Genomic DNA, 17,672 nt, shown 5'->3' on the forward strand with positions numbered 1-17,672 from the left:
GCTTCATCTAGTCTTTAGTAATATTCATACTGTAACATCCTAGTCTTTAGTAATATTCATACTGCTTCATCCTAGTCTTTAGTAATATTCATACTGCTTCATCCTAGTCTTTAGTAATATTCATACTGCTTCATCCTAGTCTTTAGTAATATTCACTACTGCTTCATCCTAGTCTTTAGTAATATTCATACTGTAACATCCTAGTCTTTAGTAATATTCATACTGCTTCATCCTAGTCTTTAGTAATATTCATACTGTAACATCCTAGTCTTTAGTAATATTCATACTGTAACATCCTAGTCTTTAGTAATATTCATACTGTAACATCCTAGTCTTTAGTAATATTCATACTGCTTCATCCTAGTCTTTAGTAATATTCATACTGCTTCATCCTAGTCTTTAGTAATATTCATACTGCTTCATCCTAGTCTTTAGTAATATTCATACTGTAACATCCTAGTCTTTAGTAATATTCATACTGCTTCATCCTAGTCTTTAGTAATATTCATACTGTAACATCCTAGTCTTTATTAATATTCATACTGTAACATCCTAGTCTTTAGTAATATTCACACTGCTTCATCCTAGTCTTTAGTAATATTCATACTGCTTCATCCTAGTCTTTATTAATATTCATACTGCTTCATCCTAGTCTTTATTAATATTCATACTGCTTCATCCTAGTCTTTATTAATATTCATACTGTAACATCCTAGTCTTTAGTAATATTCATACTGCTTCATCCTAGTCTTTAGTAATATTCATACTGTAACATCCTAGTCTTTAGTAATATTCATACTGCTTCATCCTAGTCTTTAGTAATATTCATACTGCTTCATCCTAGTCTTTATTAATATTCATACTGCTTCATCCTAGTCTTTATTAATATTCATACTGTAACATCCTAGTCTTTAGTAATATTCATACTGCTTCATCCTAGTCTTTAGTAATATTCATACTGTAACATCCTAGTCTTTATTAATATTCATACTGTAACATCCTAGTCTTTAGTAATATTCATACTGTAACATCCTAGTCTTTAGTAATATTCATACTGCTTCATCCTAGTCTTTAGTAATATTCATACTGTAACATCCTAGTCTTTAGTAATATTCATACTGCTTCATCCTAGTCTTTAGTAATATTCATACTGTAACATCCTAGTCTTTAGTAATATTCATACTGCTTCATCCTAGTCTTTAGTAATATTCATACTGTAACATCCTAGTCTTTAGTAATATTCACACTGCTTCATCCTAGTCTTTAGTAATATTCATACTGCTTCATCCTAGTCTTTAGTAATATTCATACTGCTTCATCCTAGTCTTTAGTAATATTCATACTGCTTCATCCTAGTCTTTAGTAATATTCATACTGCTTCATCCTAGTCTTTAGTAATATTCATACTGCTTCATCCTAGTCTTTAGTAATATTCATACTGCTTCATCCTAGTCTTTAGTAATATTCATACTGCTTCATCCTAGTCTTTAGTAATATTCATACTGCTTCATCCTAGTCTTTAGTAATATTCATACTGCTTCATCCTAGTCTTTAGTAATATTCATACTGCTTCATCCTAGTCTTTAGTAATATTCATACTGTAACATCCTAGTCTTTAGTAATATTCATACTGCTTCATCCTAGTCTTTAGTAATATTCATACTGCTTCATCCTAGTCTTTAGTAATATTCACACTGCTTCATCCTAGTCTTTAGTAATATTCATACGGCTTCATCCTAGTCTTTAGTAATATTCATACTGCTTCATCCTAGTCTTTAGTAATATTCATACTGCTTCATCCTAGTCTTTAGTAATATTCACACTGCTTCATCCTAGTCTTTAGTAATATTCATACTGCTTCATCCTAGTCTTTATTAATATTCATACTGCTTCATCCTAGTCTTTAGTAATATTCATACTGTAACATCCTAGTCTTTAGTAATATTCATACTGCTTCATCCTAGTCTTTAGTAATATTCATACTGTAACATCCTAGTCTTTAGTAATATTCATACTGCTTCATCCTAGTCTTTAGTAATATTCATACTGTAACATCCTAGTCTTTAGTAATATTCATACTGCTTCATCCTAGTCTTTAGTAATATTCATACTGCTTCATCCTAGTCTTTAGTAATATTCACACTGCTTCATCCTAGTCTTTAGTAATATTCATACTGCTTCATCCTAGTCTTTATTAATATTCATACTGCTTCATCCTAGTCTTTAGTAATATTCATACTGTAACATCCTAGTCTTTAGTAATATTCATACTGCTTCATCCTAGTCTTTAGTAATATTCATACTGTAACATCCTAGTCTTTAGTAATATTCATACTGCTTCATCCTAGTCTTTAGTAATATTCATACTGTAACATCCTAGTCTTTAGTAATATTCATACTGCTTCATCCTAGTCTTTAGTAATATTCATACTGCTTCATCCTAGTCTTTAGTAATATTCATACTGCTTCATCCTAGTCTTTAGTAATATTCATACTGTAACATCCTAGTCTTTAGTAATATTCATACTGCTTCATCCTAGTCTTTAGTAATATTCATACTGCTTCATCCTAGTCTTTAGTAATATTCATACTGCTTCATCCTAGTCTTTAGTAATATTCACACTGCTTCATCCTAGTCTTTAGTAATATTCATACTGTAACATCCTAGTCTTTAGTAATATTCATACTGCTTCATCCTAGTCTTTAGTAATATTCATACTGTAACATCCTAGTCTTTAGTAATATTCATACTGCTTCATCCTAGTCTTTAGTAATATTCATACTGCTTCATCCTAGTCTTTAGTAATATTCATACTGCTTCATCCTAGTCTTTAGTAATATTCATACTGCTTCATCCTAGTCTTTAGTAATATTCATACTGTAACATCCTAGTCTTTAGTAATATTCACACTGCTTCATCCTAGTCTTTAGTAATATTCATACTGCTTCATCCTAGTCTTTATTAATATTCATACTGCTTCATCCTAGTCTTTAGTAATATTCATACTGTAACATCCTAGTCTTTAGTAATATTCATACTGCTTCATCCTAGTCTTTAGTAATATTCATACTGTAACATCCTAGTCTTTAGTAATATTCATACTGCTTCATCCTAGTCTTTAGTAATATTCATACTGTAACATCCTAGTCTTTAGTAATATTCATACTGCTTCATCCTAGTCTTTAGTAATATTCATACTGCTTCATCCTAGTCTTTAGTAATATTCATACTGCTTCATCCTAGTCTTTAGTAATATTCATACTGTAACATCCTAGTCTTTAGTAATATTCATACTGTAACATCCTAGTCTTTAGTAATATTCATACTGCTTCATCCTAGTCTTTAGTAATATTCATACTGCTTCATCCTAGTCTTTAGTAATATTCACACTGCTTCATCCTAGTCTTTAGTAATATTCATACTGTAACATCCTAGTCTTTAGTAATATTCATACTGCTTCATCCTAGTCTTTAGTAATATTCATACTGTAACATCCTAGTCTTTATTAATATTCATACTGCTTCATCCTAGTCTTTAGTAATATTCATACTGCTTCATCCTAGTCTTTAGTAATATTCATACTGCTTCATCCTAGTCTTTAGTAATATTCATACTGCTTCATCCTAGTCTTTAGTAATATTCATACTGTAACATCCTAGTCTTTAGTAATATTCATACTGCTTCATCCTAGTCTTTAGTAATATTCATACTGCTTCATCCTAGTCTTTAGTAATATTCATACTGTAACATCCTAGTCTTTAGTAATATTCATACTGCTTCATCCTAGTCTTTAGTAATATTCATACTGTAACATCCTAGTCTTTAGTAATATTCACACTGCTTCATCCTAGTCTTTAGTAATATTCATACTGCTTCATCCTAGTCTTTATTAATATTCATACTGCTTCATCCTAGTCTTTAGTAATATTCACACTGCTTCATCCTAGTCTTTAGTAATATTCATACTGTAACATCCTAGTCTTTAGTAATATTCATACTGCTTCATCCTAGTCTTTATTAATATTCATACTGCTTCATCCTAGTCTTTATTAATATTCATACTGCTTCATCCTAGTCTTTAGTAATATTCATACTGCTTCATCCTAGTCTTTAGTAATATTCATACTGCTTCATCCTAGTCTTTAGTAATATTCATACTGTAACATCCTAGTCTTTAGTAATATTCATACTGCTTCATCCTAGTCTTTAGTAATATTCATACTGTAACATCCTAGTCTTTAGTAATATTCATACTGTAACATCCTAGTCTTTAGTAATATTCATACTGCTTCATCCTAGTCTTTAGTAATATTCATACTGTAACATCCTAGTCTTTAGTAATATTCATACTGCTTCATCCTAGTCTTTAGTAATATTCATACTGCTTCATCCTAGTCTTTAGTAATATTCATACTGCTTCATCCTAGTCTTTAGTAATATTCATACTGTAACTTCATCCTAGTCTTTAGTAATATTCATACTGTAACATCCTAGTCTTTAGTAATATTCATACTGCTTCATCCTAGTCTTTAGTAATATTCATACTGCTAACATCCTAGTCTTTAGTAATATTCATACTGTAACATCCTAGTCTTTAGTAATATTCATACTGCTTCATCCTAGTCTTTAGTAATATTCATACTGCTTCATCCTAGTCTTTAGTAATATTCATACTGTAACATCCTAGTCTTTAGTAATATTCATACTGTAACATCCTAGTCTTTAGTAATATTCATACTGCTTCATCCTAGTCTTTAGTAATATTCACTACTGCTTCATCCTAGTCTTTAGTAATATTCATACTGTCCTAGTCTTTAGTAATATTCATACTGCTTCATCCTAGTCTTTAGTAATATTCATACTGTAACATCCTAGTCTTTAGTAATATTCACACTGCTTCATCCTAGTCTTTAGTAATATTCATACTGTAACATCCTAGTCTTTAGTAATATTCATACGGCTTCATCCTAGTCTTTAGTAATATTCATACTGTAACATCCTAGTCTTTAGTAATATTCATACTGTAACATCCTAGTCTTTAGTAATATTCACACTGCTTCATCCTAGTCTTTAGTAATATTCATACTGTAACATCCTAGTCTTTAGTAATATTCATACTGCTTCATCCTAGTCTTTAGTAATATTCATACTGTAACATCCTAGTCTTTAGTAATATTCATACTGTAACATCCTAGTCTTTAGTAATATTCATACTGCTTCATCCTAGTCTTTAGTAATATTCATACTGCTTCATCCTAGTCTTTAGTAATATTCATACGGCTTCATCCTAGTCTTTAGTAATATTCATACTGCTTCATCCTAGTCTTTAGTAATATTCATACTGTAACATCCTAGTCTTTAGTAATATTCACACTGCTTCATCCTAGTCTTTAGTAATATTCATACTGCTTCATCCTAGTCTTTAGTAATATTCATACTGTAACATCCTAGTCTTTAGTAATATTCATACTGCTTCATCCTAGTCTTTAGTAATATTCACACTGCTTCATCCTAGTCTTTAGTAATATTCACACTGCTTCATCCTAGTCTTTAGTAATATTCACACTGCTTCATCCTAGTCTTTAGTAATATTCATACTGTAACATCCTAGTCTTTATTAATATTCATACTGTAACATCCTAGTCTTTAGTAATATTCATACTGTAACATCCTAGTCTTTAGTAATATTCATACTGCTTCATCCTAGTCTTTAGTAATATTCATACTGTAACATCCTAGTCTTTAGTAATATTCATACTGTAACATCCTAGTCTTTAGTAATATTCATACTGCTTCATCCTAGTCTTTAGTAATATTCATACTGCTTCATCCTAGTCTTTAGTAATATTCATACTGTAACATCCTAGTCTTTAGTAATATTCATACTGCTTCATCCTAGTCTTTAGTAATATTCATACTGTAACATCCTAGTCTTTAGTAATATTCATACTGCTTCATCCTAGTCTTTAGTAATATTCATACTGCTTCATCCTAGTCTTTAGTAATATTCATACTGTAACATCCTAGTCTTTAGTAATATTCATACTGCTTCATCCTAGTCTTTAGTAATATTCATACTGTAACATCCTAGTCTTTAGTAATATTCATACTGTAACATCCTAGTCTTTAGTAATATTCATACTGTAACATCCTAGTCTTTAGTAATATTCATACTGCTTCATCCTAGTCTTTAGTAATATTCATACTGTAACATCCTAGTCTTTAGTAATATTCACACTGCTTCATCCTAGTCTTTAGTAATATTCATACTGTAACATCCTAGTCTTTAGTAATATTCATACTGTAACATCCTAGTCTTTAGTAATATTCATACTGCTTCATCCTAGTCTTTAGTAATATTCATACTGCTTCATCCTAGTCTTTAGTAATATTCACACTGCTTCATCCTAGTCTTTAGTAATATTCATACTGCTTCATCCTAGTCTTTAGTAATATTCATACTGCTTCATCCTAGTCTTTAGTAATATTCATACTGCTTCATCCTAGTCTTTAGTAATATTCATACTGCTTCATCCTAGTCTTTAGTAATATTCATACTGTAACATCCTAGTCTTTAGTAATATTCATACTGTAACATCCTAGTCTTTAGTAATATTCATACTGCTAACATCCTAGTCTTTAGTAATATTCATACTGTAACATCCTAGTCTTTAGTAATATTCACACTGCTTCATCCTAGTCTTTAGTAATATTCATACTGCTTCATCCTAGTCTTTAGTAATATTCACACTGCTTCATCCTAGTCTTTAGTAATATTCATACTGCTTCATCCTAGTCTTTAGTAATATTCATACTGCTTCATCCTAGTCTTTAGTAATATTCATACTGTAACATCCTAGTCTTTAGTAATATTCATACTGCTAACATCCTAGTCTTTAGTAATATTCATACTGTAACATCCTAGTCTTTAGTAATATTCACACTGTAACATCCTAGTCTTTAGTAATATTCACACTGCTTCATCCTAGTCTTTAGTAATATTCATACTGTAACATCCTAGTCTTTAGTAATATTCATACTGTAACATCCTAGTCTTTAGTAATATTCATACTGCTTCATCCTAGTCTTTAGTAATATTCATACTGTAACATCCTAGTCTTTAGTAATATTCATACTGTAACATCCTAGTCTTTAGTAATATTCATACTGCTTCATCCTAGTCTTTAGTAATATTCATACTGCTAACATCCTAGTCTTTAGTAATATTCATACTGTAACATCCTAGTCTTTAGTAATATTCATACTGTAACATCCTAGTCTTTAGTAATATTCATACTGCTTCATCCTAGTCTTTAGTAATATTCATACTGCTTCATCCTAGTCTTTAGTAATATTCATACTGTAACATCCTAGTCTTTAGTAATATTCATACTGCTTCATCCTAGTCTTTAGTAATATTCATACTGTAACATCCTAGTCTTTAGTAATATTCATACTGCTTCATCCTAGTCTTTAGTAATATTCATACTGTAACATCCTAGTCTTTAGTAATATTCATACTGTAACATCCTAGTCTTTAGTAATATTCATACTGTAACATCCTAGTCTTTAGTAATATTCATACTGCTTCATCCTAGTCTTTAGTAATATTCATACTGCTTCATCCTAGTCTTTAGTAATATTCATACTGCTACATCCTAGTCTTTAGTAATATTCATACTGCTTCATCCTAGTCTTTAGTAATATTCATACTGCTTCATCCTAGTCTTTAGTAATATTCATACTGCTTCATCCTAGTCTTTAGTAATATTCATACTGCTTCATCCTAGTCTTTAGTAATATTCATACTGCTTCATCCTAGTCTTTAGTAATATTCATACTGTAACATCCTAGTCTTTAGTAATATTCATACTGCTTCATCCTAGTCTTTAGTAATATTCATACTGCTTCATCCTAGTCTTTAGTAATATTCATACTGCTTCATCCTAGTCTTTAGTAATATTCATACTGCTTCATCCTAGTCTTTAGTAATATTCATACTGCTTCATCCTAGTCTTTAGTAATATTCATACTGCTACATCCTAGTCTTTAGTAATATTCATACTGCTTCATCCTAGTCTTTAGTAATATTCATACTGCTTCATCCTAGTCTTTAGTAATATTCATACTGCTTCATCCTAGTCTTTAGTAATATTCATACTGTAACATCCTAGTCTTTAGTAATATTCATACTGCTTCATCCTAGTCTTTAGTAATATTCATACTGCTTCATCCTAGTCTTTAGTATATTCATACTGCTTCATCCTAGTCTTTAGTAATATTCATACTGTAACATCCTAGTCTTTAGTAATATTCATACTGTAACATCCTAGTCTTTAGTAATATTCATACTGCTTCAACCTAGTCTTTAGTAATATTCATACTGCTTCATCCTAGTCTTTAGTAATATTCATACTGTAACATCCTAGTCTTTATTAATATTCATACTGCTTCATCCTAGTCTTTAGTAATATTCATACTGCTTCATCCTAGTCTTTAGTAATATTCATACTGCTTCATCCTAGTCTTTAGTAATATTCATACTGTAACATCCTAGTCTTTAGTAATATTCATACTGCTTCATCCTAGTCTTTAGTAATATTCACACTGTAACATCCTAGTCTTTAGTAATATTCATACTGCTTCATCCTAGTCTTTAGTAATATTCATACTGCTTCATCCTAGTCTTTATTAATATTCATACTGCTTCATCCTAGTCTTTAGTAATATTCATACTCCTTCATCCTAGTCTTTAGTAATATTCATACTGCTTCATCCTAGTCTTTATTAATATTCATACTGCTTCATCCTAGTCTTTAGTAATATTCATACTGCTTCATCCTAGTCTTTAGTAATATTCATACTGTAACATCCTAGTCTTTAGTAATATTCATACTGCTTCATCCTAGTCTTTAGTAATATTCATACTGTAACATCCTAGTCTTTAGTAATATTCATACTGTAACATCCTAGTCTTTAGTAATATTCATACTGCTTCATCCTAGTCTTTAGTAATATTCATACTGTAACATCCTAGTCTTTAGTAATATTCATACTGTAACATCCTAGTCTTTAGTAATATTCATACTGCTTCATCCTAGTCTTTAGTAATATTCATACTGCTTCATCCTAGTCTTTAGTAATATTCATACTGCTTCATCCTAGTCTTTAGTAATATTCATACTGCTTCATCCTAGTCTTTAGTAATATTCATACTGCTTCATCCTAGTCTTTAGTAATATTCATACTGCTTCAACCTAGTCTTTAGTAATATTCATACTGTAACATCCTAGTCTTTATTAATATTCATACTGCTTCATCCTAGTCTTTAGTAATATTCATACGGCTTCATCCTAGTCTTTAGTAATATTCACACTGCTTCATCCTAGTCTTTAGTAATATTCATACTGTAACATCCTAGTCTTTAGTAATATTCATACTCCTTCATCCTAGTCTTTAGTAATATTCATACTGCTTCATCCTAGTCTTTAGTAATATTCATACTCCTTCATCCTAGTCTTTAGTAATATTCATACGGCTTCATCCTAGTCTTTATTAATATTCATACTGCTTCATCCTAGTCTTTAGTAATATTCATACTGTAACATCCTAGTCTTTAGTAATATTCATACTGCTTCATCCTAGTCTTTAGTAATATTCACACTGCTTCATCCTAGTCTTTAGTAATATTCACACTGCTTCATCCTAGTCTTTATTAATATTCATACTGCTTCATCCTAGTCTTTAGTAATATTCATACTGCTTCATCCTAGTCTTTAGTAATATTCATACTGCTTCATCCTAGTCTTTAGTAATATTCATACTGCTTCATCCTAGTCTTTAGTAATATTCATACTGCTTCATCCTAGTCTTTAGTAATATTCATACTGCTTCATCCTAGTCTTTAGTAATATTCATACTGCTTCATCCTAGTCTTTAGTAATATTCATACGGCTTCATCCTAGTCTTTAGTAATATTCATACTGCTTCATCCTAGTCTTTAGTAATATTCATACTGTAACATCCTAGTCTTTAGTAATATTCATACTGCTTCATCCTAGTCTTTAGTAATATTCATACTGCTTCATCCTAGTCTTTAGTAATATTCATACTGCTTCATCCTAGTCTTTAGTAATATTCATACTGCTTCATCCTAGTCTTTAGTAATATTCACACTGCTTCATCCTAGTCTTTAGTAATATTCATACTGCTTCATCCTAGTCTTTAGTAATATTCATACTGCTTCATCCTAGTCTTTAGTAATATTCATACTGCTTCATCCTAGTCTTTAGTAATATTCATACTGCTTCATCCTAGTCTTTAGTAATATTCATACTGCTTCATCCTAGTCTTTAGTAATATTCATACTGTAACATCCTAGTCTTTAGTAATATTCATACTGCTTCATCCTAGTCTTTAGTAATATTCATACTGTAACATCCTAGTCTTTAGTAATATTCATACTGTAACATCCTAGTCTTTAGTAATATTCATACTGTAACATCCTAGTCTTTAGTAATATTCATACTGTAACATCCTAGTCTTTAGTAATATTCATACTGCTTCATCCTAGTCTTTAGTAATATTCATACTGTAACATCCTAGTCTTTAGTAATATTCATACTGTAACATCCTAGTCTTTAGTAATATTCATACTGTAACATCCTAGTCTTTAGTAATATTCATACTGTAACATCCTAGTCTTTAGTAATATTCATACTGCTTCATCCTAGTCTTTAGTAATATTCACACTGCTTCATCCTAGTCTTTAGTAATATTCATACTGTAACATCCTAGTCTTTAGTAATATTCATACTGTAACATCCTAGTCTTTAGTAATATTCATACTGTAACATCCTAGTCTTTAGTAATATTCATACTGCTTCATCCTAGTCTTTAGTAATATTCATACTGCTTCATCCTAGTCTTTAGTAATATTCATACTGTAACATCCTAGTCTTTAGTAATATTCATACTGTAACATCCTAGTCTTTAGTAATATTCATACTGCTTCATCCTAGTCTTTAGTAATATTCATACTGTAACATCCTAGTCTTTATTAATATTCATACTGTAACATCCTAGTCTTTAGTAATATTCATACTGCTTCATCCTAGTCTTTAGTAATATTCATACTGTAACATCCTAGTCTTTATTAATATTCATACTGTAACATCCTAGTCTTTAGTAATATTCATACTGTAACATCCTAGTCTTTAGTAATATTCATACTGCTTCATCCTAGTCTTTAGTAATATTCATACTGCTTCATCCTAGTCTTTAGTAATATTCATACTGTAACATCCTAGTCTTTATTAATATTCATACTGTAACATCCTAGTCTTTAGTAATATTCATACTGTAACATCCTAGTCTTTATTAATATTCATACTGTAACATCCTAGTCTTTAGTAATATTCATACTGTAACATCCTAGTCTTTATTAATATTCATACTGTAACATCCTAGTCTTTAGTAATATTCATACTGCTTCATCCTAGTCTTTAGTAATATTCATACTGTAACATCCTAGTCTTTATTAATATTCATACTGTAACATCCTAGTCTTTAGTAATATTCATACTGTAACATCCTAGTCTTTAGTAATATTCATACTGCTTCATCCTAGTCTTTAGTAATATTCATACTGTAACATCCTAGTCTTTAGTAATATTCACACTGCTTCATCCTAGTCTTTAGTAATATTCATACTGCTTCATCCTAGTCTTTAGTAATATTCATACTGCTTCATCCTAGTCTTTAGTAATATTCATACTGCTTCATCCTAGTCTTTAGTAATATTCATACTGTAACATCCTAGTCTTTAGTAATATTCATACTGCTTCATCCTAGTCTTTAGTAATATTCATACTGCTTCATCCTAGTCTTTAGTAATATTCATACTGCTTCATCCTAGTCTTTAGTAATATTCATACTGCTTCATCCTAGTCTTTAGTAATATTCATACTGCTTCATCCTAGTCTTTAGTAATATTCATACTGTAACATCCTAGTCTTTATTAATATTCATACTGCTTCATCCTAGTCTTTAGTAATATTCATACTGTAACATCCTAGTCTTTAGTAATATTCATACTGCTTCATCCTAGTCTTTAGTAATATTCATACTGCTTCATCCTAGTCTTTAGTAATATTCATACTGCTTCATCCTAGTCTTTATTAATATTCATACTGCTTCATCCTAGTCTTTAGTAATATTCATACTGTAACATCCTAGTCTTTAGTAATATTCATACTGCTTCATCCTAGTCTTTAGTAATATTCATACTGCTTCATCCTAGTCTTTAGTAATATTCATACTGTAACATCCTAGTCTTTAGTAATATTCATACTGCTTCATCCTAGTCTTTAGTAATATTCATACTGCTTCATCCTAGTCTTTAGTAATATTCATACTGCTTCATCCTAGTCTTTAGTAATATTCATACTGTAACATCCTAGTCTTTATTAATATTCATACTGCTTCATCCTAGTCTTTAGTAATATTCATACTGTAACATCCTAGTCTTTAGTAATATTCATACTGCTTCATCCTAGTCTTTAGTAATATTCATACTGCTTCATCCTAGTCTTTAGTAATATTCATACTGCTTCATCCTAGTCTTTATTAATATTCATACTGCTTCATCCTAGTCTTTATTAATATTCATACTGTAACATCCTAGTCTTTAGTAATATTCATACTGTAACATCCTAGTCTTTATTAATATTCATACTGCTTCATCCTAGTCTTTAGTAATATTCATACTGCTTCATCCTAGTCTTTATTAATATTCATACTGTAACATCCTAGTCTTTATTAATATTCATACTGCTTCATCCTAGTCTTTAGTAATATTCATACTGCTTCATCCTAGTCTTTAGTAATATTCATACTGTAACATCCTAGTCTTTAGTAATATTCATACTGCTTCATCCTAGTCTTTAGTAATATTCATACTGCTTCATCCTAGTCTTTATTAATATTCATACTGTAACATCCTAGTCTTTAGTAATATTCATACTGTAACATCCTAGTCTTTATTAATATTCATACTGCTTCATCCTAGTCTTTAGTAATATTCATACTGTAACATCCTAGTCTTTAGTAATATTCATACTGCTTCAACCTAGTCTTTAGTAATATTCATACTGCTTCATCCTAGTCTTTAGTAATATTCATACTGTAACATCCTAGTCTTTAGTAATATTCATACTGCTTCAACCTAGTCTTTAGTAATATTCATACTGCTTCATCCTAGTCTTTATTAATATTCATACTGTAACATCCTAGTCTTTAGTAATATTCATACTGCTTCATCCTAGTCTTTAGTAATATTCATACTGCTTCATCCTAGTCTTTAGTAATATTCATACTGTAACATCCTAGTCTTTATTAATATTCATACTGCTTCATCCTAGTCTTTAGTAATATTCATACTGTAACATCCTAGTCTTTAGTAATATTCATACTGCTTCATCCTAGTCTTTAGTAATATTCATACGGCTTCATCCTAGTCTTTAGTAATATTCATACGGCTTCATCCTAGTCTTTAGTAATATTCATACTGCTTCATCCTAGTCTTTAGTAATATTCATACGGCTTCATCCTAGTCTTTAGTAATATTCATACTGCTTCATCCTAGTCTTTAGTAATATTCATACTGTAACATCCTAGTCTTTATTAATATTCATACTGCTTCATCCTAGTCTTTAGTAATATTCATACTGCTTCATCCTAGTCTTTAGTAATATTCATACTGTAACATCCTAGTCTTTAGTAATATTCATACTGCTTCAACCTAGTCTTTAGTAATATTCATACTGTAACATCCTAGTCTTTAGTAATATTCATACTGCTTCATCCTAGTCTTTATTAATATTCATACTGCTTCATCCTAGTCTTTAGTAATATTCATACTGCTTCATCCTAGTCTTTAGTAATATTCACACTGCTTCATCCTAGTCTTTATTAATATTCATACTGCTTCATCCTAGTCTTTAGTAATATTCATACTGCTTCATCCTAGTCTTTAGTAATATTCATACTGTAACATCCTAGTCTTTAGTAATATTCATACTGCTTCATCCTAGTCTTTAGTAATATTCACACTGCTTCATCCTAGTCTTTAGTAATATTCATACTGCTTCATCCTAGTCTTTATTAATATTCACACTGCTTCATCCTAGTCTTTAGTAATATTCATACTGTAACATCCTAGTCTTTAGTAATATTCATACTGTAACATCCTAGTCTTTAGTAATATTCATACTGCTTCATCCTAGTCTTTAGTAATATTCACACTGCTTCATCCTAGTCTTTAGTAATATTCATACTGCTTCATCCTAGTCTTTAGTAATATTCATACGGCTTCATCCTAGTCTTTAGTAATATTCATACTGCTTCATCCTAGTCTTTAGTAATATTCACACTGCTTCATCCTAGTCTTTAGTAATATTCATACTGTAACATCCTAGTCTTTATTAATATTCACACTGCTTCATCCTAGTCTTTAGTAATATTCACACTGCTTCATCCTAGTCTTTATTAATATTCATACTGTAACATCCTAGTCTTTATTAATATTCACACTGCTTCATCCTAGTCTTTAGTAATATTCATACTGTAACATCCTAGTCTTTAGTAATATTCACACTGCTTCATCCTAGTCTTTAGTAATATTCATACTGCTTCATCCTAGTCTTTATTAATATTCACACTGCTTCATCCTAGTCTTTAGTAATATTCATACTGTAACATCCTAGTCTTTAGTAATATTCATACTGCTTCATCCTAGTCTTTAGTAATATTCATACGGCTTCATCCTAGTCTTTAGTAATATTCATACTGCTTCATCCTAGTCTTTATTAATATTCATACTGTAACATCCTAGTCTTTAGTAATATTCATACTGCTTCATCCTAGTCTTTAGTAATATTCATACTGCTTCATCCTAGTCTTTAGTAATATTCATACTGCTTCATCCTAGTCTTTATTAATATTCACACTGCTTCATCCTAGTCTTTAGTAATATTCATACTGCTTCATCCTAGTCTTTAGTAATATTCATACTGCTTCATCCTAGTCTTTAGTAATATTCATACTGTAACATCCTAGTCTTTAGTAATATTCATACTGCTTCATCCTAGTCTTTAGTAATATTCACACTGCTTCATCCTAGTCTTTAGTAATATTCATACTGTAACATCCTAGTCTTTAGTAATATTCATACTGCTTCATCCTAGTCTTTAGTAATATTCATACTGCTTCATCCTAGTCTTTAGTAATATTCACACTGCTTCATCCTAGTCTTTAGTAATATTCACACTGCTTCATCCTAGTCTTTAGTAATATTCATACTGCTTCATCCTAGTCTTTATTAATATTCACACTGCTTCATCCTAGTCTTTAGTAATATTCACACTGCTTCATCCTAGTCTTTAGTAATATTCATACTGTAACATCCTAGTCTTTATTAATATTCACACTGCTTCATCCTAGTCTTTAGTAATATTCATACTGCTTCATCCTAGTCTTTAGTAATATTCATACTGCTTCATCCTAGTCTTTAGTAATATTCATACTGCTTCATCCTAGTCTTTAGTAATATTCATACTGCTTCATCCTAGTCTTTAGTAATATTCACACTGCTTCATCCTAGTCTTTAGTAATATTCATACTGTAACATCCTAGTCTTTAGTAATATTCACACTGCTTCATCCTAGTCTTTAGTAATATTCATACTGCTTCATCCTAGTCTTTATTAATATTCACACTGCTTCATCCTAGTCTTTAGGAATATTCATACTGCTTCATCCTAGTCTTTAGTAATATTCATACTGTAACATCCTAGTCTTTATTAATATTCACACTGCTTCATCCTAGTCTTTAGTAATATTCATACTGTAACATCCTAGTCTTTAGTAATATTCATACTGCTTCATCCTAGTCTTTAGTAATATTCATACTGTAACATCCTAGTCTTTAGTAATATTCATACTGCTTCATCCTAGTCTTTATTAATATTCATACTGCTTCATCCTAGTCTTTAGTAATATTCATACTGCTTCATCCTAGTCTTTAGTAATATTCATACTGCTTCATCCTAGTCTTTAGTAATATTCATACTGCTTCATCCTAGTCTTTAGTAATATTCATACTGTAACATCCTAGTCTTTAGTAATATTCACACTGCTTCATCCTAGTCTTTAGGAATATTCATACTGCTTCATCCTAGTCTTTATTAATATTCACACTGCTTCATCCTAGTCTTTAGTAATATTCACACTGCTTCATCCTAGTCTTTAGTAATATTCACACTGCTTCATCCTAGTCTTTATTAATATTCACACTGCTTCATCCTAGTCTTTAGTAATATTCACACTGCTTCATCCTAGTCTTTAGTAATATTCATACTGCTTCATCCTAGTCTTTAGTAATATTCACACTGCTTCATCCTAGTCTTTAGTAATATTCATACTGCTTCATCCTAGTCTTTAGTAATATTCATACTGCTTCATCCTAGTCTTTAGTAATATTCATACTGTAACATCCTAGTCTTTAGTAATATTCATACTGTAACATCCTAGTCTTTAGTAATATTCATACTGTAACATCCTAGTCTTTAGTAATATTCATACGGCTTCATCCTAGTCTTTAGTAATATTCATACTGCTTCATCCTAGTCTTTAGTAATATTCATACTGCTTCATCCTAGTCTTTAGTAATATTCATACTGCTTCATCCTAGTCTTTATTAATATTCACACTGCTTCATCCTAGTCTTTAGTAATATTCATACTGCTTCATCCTAGTCTTTAGTAATATTCATACTGCTTCATCCTAGTCTTTATTAATATTCACACTGTAACATCCTAGTCTTTAGTAATATTCATACTGCTTCATCCTAGTCTTTAGTAATATTCATACTGCTTCATCCTAGTCTTTAGTAATATTCACACTGCTTCATCCTAGTCTTTAGTAATATTCATACTGCTTCATCCTAGTCTTTATTAATATTCACACTGTAACATCCTAGTCTTTAGTAATATTCACACTGCTTCATCCTAGTCTTTAGTAATATTCATACTGCTTCATCCTAGTCTTTATTAATATTCATACTGCTTCATCCTAGTCTTTATTAATATTCATACTGTAACATCCTAGTCTTTAGTAATATTCATACTGCTTCATCCTAGTCTTTAGTAATATTCACACTGCTTCATCCTAGTCTTTAGTAATATTCATACTGCTTCATCCTAGTCTTTATTAATATTCACACTGTAACATCCTAGTCTTTAGTAATATTCATACTGCTTCATCCTAGTCTTTAGTAATATTCATACTGCTTCATCCTAGTCTTTAGTAATATTCACACTGCTTCATCCTAGTCTTTAGTAATATTCATACTGCTTCATCCTAGTCTTTATTAATATTCACACTGTAACATCCTAGTCTTTAGTAATATTCACACTGCTTCATCCTAGTCTTTAGTAATATTCATACTGTAACATCCTAGTCTTTAGTAATATTCATACTGCTTCATCCTAGTCTTTAGTAATATTCATACTGCTTCATCCTAGTCTTTAGTAATATTCATACTGCTTCATCCTAGTCTTTATTAATATTCATACTGTAACATCCTAGTCTTTAGTAATATTCATACGGCTTCA

The sequence above is a fragment of the Sebastes fasciatus genome, chromosome 13 (genome assembly GCF_043250625.1).
Source record: "Sebastes fasciatus isolate fSebFas1 chromosome 13, fSebFas1.pri, whole genome shotgun sequence".
Taxonomy (NCBI): domain Eukaryota; kingdom Metazoa; phylum Chordata; class Actinopteri; order Perciformes; family Sebastidae; genus Sebastes; species Sebastes fasciatus.